The following is a 4,602-nucleotide window of genomic DNA, read 5'->3' as shown; positions in this document are numbered from 1 at the left end:
TCTGGCATTTTGAATCAATGAGCTACAATAAATTAAGGAAACAAAGCATAATTTCTTCCCTGTTAATGTACTCAAGATCATAATTTGAAATCTGCTCTATATCTGTGATGCTGTGGGGTCATTGGAATTTTTTGTAAACATCTTCTTTAAATGAGCTTCTGCTGTTACTTAGCACTTACATATTTAAAATGCTCTGCTTAAGGGAAAAAAATATAACTCGTATGTATGTGTGTGTGTGTGTCTTGCTCACAAGGAAATAATAAATTCTAATAAAAATAAACTAAATTTGCACTCACTGCCACTGTTGCCTAAAAAAGATGTCTCACAGTTGAGAGAAAGAAAGAAAGAAAGAAAGAAACAAAGAAACAAAGAAAGGAAAGGAAAGAAAGAAAGAAAGGAAGGAAGAAGAAAGAAAGAAGGAAAGAAAAAAGAAGAAAGAAAGAAAGAAAGAAGAAAAAAGAAAGAAAGAAAAGGAAAGAAAGATAGAAAGAAAGGAAGAAGAAAGAAAGAAGGAAAGGAAGAAGAAAGAAACAAACAAAGAAAGAAACAAAGAAAGAAAGAGAAAGAAAGAAAGAAAGAAAAGGAAAGAGGGAGGGAGGAAGGGAGGAAGAAATAAATTAGTTTTCTGGGAAAATTGAAGGTGAAGTCATTTCTACTTACTAGTAAGAAAGAAATTATATTGTATAAAAAGTGACTTTTTAGAAACCTTGGTTTAGAAATCATCCCTAACTTATAATAAGATTTCAATCCAACTTTTTAGCTTGAGGTGCAATAATTTCCCAAGAAACATGTGAATTCCTTTCAGGAGTACATTATTAAATATTCAATGTTATAATTCTCCATTGAATTATTGCATAGCTGTATTGTCCCCTAAATTAAAAATATTTTAAGGTGTCTTAACTCATGACAAAACAAAGAATTTGATTACTCCCGATTTTTAAAATTGTTAACTGATGTTTAACAACCATGCACATTTATTTTAAGTGACTTATGAATATTACTTCAGCACAAATATTAAAGTTATATGAAAATTTATTGATAGCAGTTATCCTCTCTGTAGCTTAACCATTTAGTTCTTTATTTATTCATGAGTCAGCCTTCTTTCTTAACACATATGTGGGTACTGTGAATGTTTGACTGAGGGTTGGACAAAATTATATTAGTTAATTAGAATTAGATCTCTTTTAGAGATCTAGTGTTTATACTTAAATAAAAATAATAAAAACAGATGAGATACATCATCTTTGTTAAAATTAAATATTTCAACTCATAGTATTAACACTAAGAGTGGGCTACCCTGGTGGCGCAGTGGTTGAGAGTCCGCCTGCCAATGCAGGGGACAGGGGTTTGTGCCCCGGTCCGAGAAGATCCCACATGCCACGGAGTGGCTGGGCCCGTGAGCCATGGCCGCTCAGCTTGCGTGTCCGGAGCCTGTGCTTCACAACGGGAGAGGCCACAACAGTGAGAGGCCCGCGTATCGCAAAAACAAAAACAAAAACAAAAAAAAGCACTTAAGAGTATCTAGAAGTTATATTCTGAATTAAGTTCAAAGAAAACACATAAACACAGGGTTTAGTGTTTTGGAAAGAAAGAGCAAAATCATAAGGGATTTTACCATTGATCCAAAAAGTAATAGCTGGTAGATGGTAGGACAAGTGGAGAACAGAGTACCTGGAGCCATTTCCACTCCAGCATGTCTTCAACAGCCATGAGTTTGCAATCAAGACCTCACTGCCAAGCACTGGCATGGTGCTTCTTATCAGCATATTCCCTTCCCCCGCCTTCCTTCTCCTCTTCTTCCTCCTATCCATTTAAAAATTTTTCTTGTCTTGACTAATAAATCACATGAGGGCATATTCAGAAGGAAAATAATATTTTTACCTATCAATCAAAAATTAAATTTCAGTGAAAAAATATACTCTGCAAGCCTTGAGACATGGATTATTAATATTTACATACCTCTGAATGAAAGGGATTGCTGACTCTAGCAGAACTAAAGCCTAAAAGCACATAGAATCTGAAACGAGGATAAAAATAAATTGTGCAATAAATTCATATGAAATGACTGAAAACATATACACAATTAATATGGTGAGGTCACCATCTTGCCCTTATTTGAAAGCAAATTATGTATTATACAAAGCTTTTGGTAAGCAATGAAGTGTGCGGTATGCTGCCTAATTTCTGGCACTCATCTATTCATACTTCAGGCCCAGAGAAATATATGAAGGCTGTGTAATTAGCTCACAGAAGGTATATAATAAACATGAGTATAAACTCTATTATCAGCTGGTTTGAAAATATGCTTGAACTTCCTGCCACCTAAACTGAATGGAAGAGTGTGTGGATCTCAGAGCAGCCTTATTTCCCAGTTACAGGTAGAGAAGTTGGTATGTCCTCCTGCTTTCCAGCCTCATTGCCAAGAGGAAACTCTTATAGGAAAAGAGAACCTTAACCTTTCTTAGTGATACACAGTCAGTAAAATAATAATAATAAGTGCAACCACTGCTGGTGGGAGAGATATATATTCTACATACAGGTGTCAGGGTTTCCCCAGTGGTTACTTAATCCTCACCTAAGGAAGTAGACAACAAGATGTGGAGAGGCAGAAATTTACTCTTAGAAATTCTTTCAGGAGGTAAGGTGGGAGATTCTATTTTTTCTCCACGAATTAATGTCCCGTTTCACTTTGCAAAATTATGTTCTCTTAATGTATTGGATTTATGAACCAAGTCTATAATCTGTCAAGGGGGGAGAAAACGCAGTATATCCAGGCAATCCTACATGTACTTTCTTATGACCTTTTGCCCAAGACCTGCCTCTGCTCCTTAAGTAGGCTTTAAGAGCAGTTGGATAAAATTAAATTTTTGCCTGAGGCCATTTCTTAATTTATCAACTCTTTTCCAATTGGAGAAGCTGGGAATGATAAAGTTTTATTTTCTAACCAAGCAAGTCCTTAGCTAAAAAATTGCCTTCTAGAATCTGCTTGAAATATTAACAATTTCTTCTTCAATTTATTTCTATCTATAAGTTAACATATGCAACTGAAACGAGAAAATTGGCACTTTAGTGTCATGCTGGGGGTCTTTTTTTGGGTGGGGAGATCTCTTTATTCACAAGTTCATTTGGGATATTTTCTTTATTCTGTGTTCCTGAAGGTAAATATCTCATATAATATATGTCTCTTTTTTTCACCTCCAATAGCAATTTTTTTTCTCCTGTTCCACACTCCACCTCTAATTAGTTTATTTCACTTTAGCTTTTTTGGCATAGGCCTCTAACCATCTTTCCCATTGTTACTTATTAGTGGTTTCCCTGGCAGCATATGTTTCGGGTTTTGTTAGGACAGTCCACTACTTTTCTTATTTATTCTTTATAAATAAGTAAATGATTACTTACTGTGATTAATATGGTTTTTTTTTTTTTTTTTTTTTTTTGCGGTACGCGGACCTCTCACTGTTGTGGCCTCTCCCATTGCAGAGCACAGGCTCCAGACGTGCAGGCTCAGCAGCCATGGCTCACGGACCCAGCTGCTCCGCGGCATATGGAATCTTCCCGGACCGGGGCACGAACCCATGTCCCTGCATCGGCAGGCGGACTCTCAACCACTGTGCCACCAGGGAAGCCCGATTAATATGTATTTTGATATAACAAATCATACTGAAACACAGGGTCTTGAAACCGTAAAACTTTATTTTTTTTCATGTTTCTGAGAGTCGACTAGGTAGATACATTGTTGCCTGTGATCACTCACAGGACTTAAGGACTCGGCTGACCTGGGATGTCCAAGAAAATTTAACTCACATGTATGGACTATTAGTGAAGCTCTTGACTGGATAGCTTGATTCTCTTCCATGTGGATTTTCTTAGTCCACGTGATCTCTCATCATCCAGTAATTTAACTCAGGCTTCTTTACAAGGTTGATGGCTTTCAAAAGAGAGTTGTTTTAAAATGTACCTGAGATTTTGCTTTTATTTAAGTATGAGATTATTCAGAAGACTACTGCCTTTGAAAAGATAGTTTGTTACTCACAGTTCCCAAGTGGAAGGGCAACATGCGGAAGCTCCAGGGACAGTCAGGAGGTAGAAGGAGCCGAGAAAAAGCCTGGGCAAAAAAACGTATTGTGTTTTTGTGGGAAGGAATGAGTGTGGCACACCAAGCAGGTTCTGGATTGGATAGTTTGAATAATTTTGGTGGGCTCTGGGTTGTGGGCATAGCTCTTAGTTGTTGGGTAGGTGGCCCTAGGGGGATTTAGAATAGACAGTAGACGGATAGTGTCCCCTACAACAGGGGCAGATGGAGGTGTGAATTCAGATTTGGTTGGTTTGCATATCAAAGGTATGCTCTCCGACAAGCTGTTTGTTGTCTTCAGGAATTAGCTAACTCTGGGAGGCGGAGTACCTCCACAGGTCTACATGGCCCCAAGACAGCAAAGCATCATAAAATACAGAAAATAAAAAACATGATTAATATGAGAGAATTAAAAATAAAAAGATTTCAAAGCCTAGCCTGAAAGTCACAGTGTAGTGGACATGTTGATATACCATCCACATTCCCCTTCAATGAAGAATTTAATGGAGAGAAAGCATTCTGATGTAAGG

The sequence above is a fragment of the Phocoena phocoena genome, chromosome 4 (genome assembly GCF_963924675.1).
Source record: "Phocoena phocoena chromosome 4, mPhoPho1.1, whole genome shotgun sequence".
Taxonomy (NCBI): domain Eukaryota; kingdom Metazoa; phylum Chordata; class Mammalia; order Artiodactyla; family Phocoenidae; genus Phocoena; species Phocoena phocoena.
Note: the sequence above shows the minus strand (reverse complement) of the source record.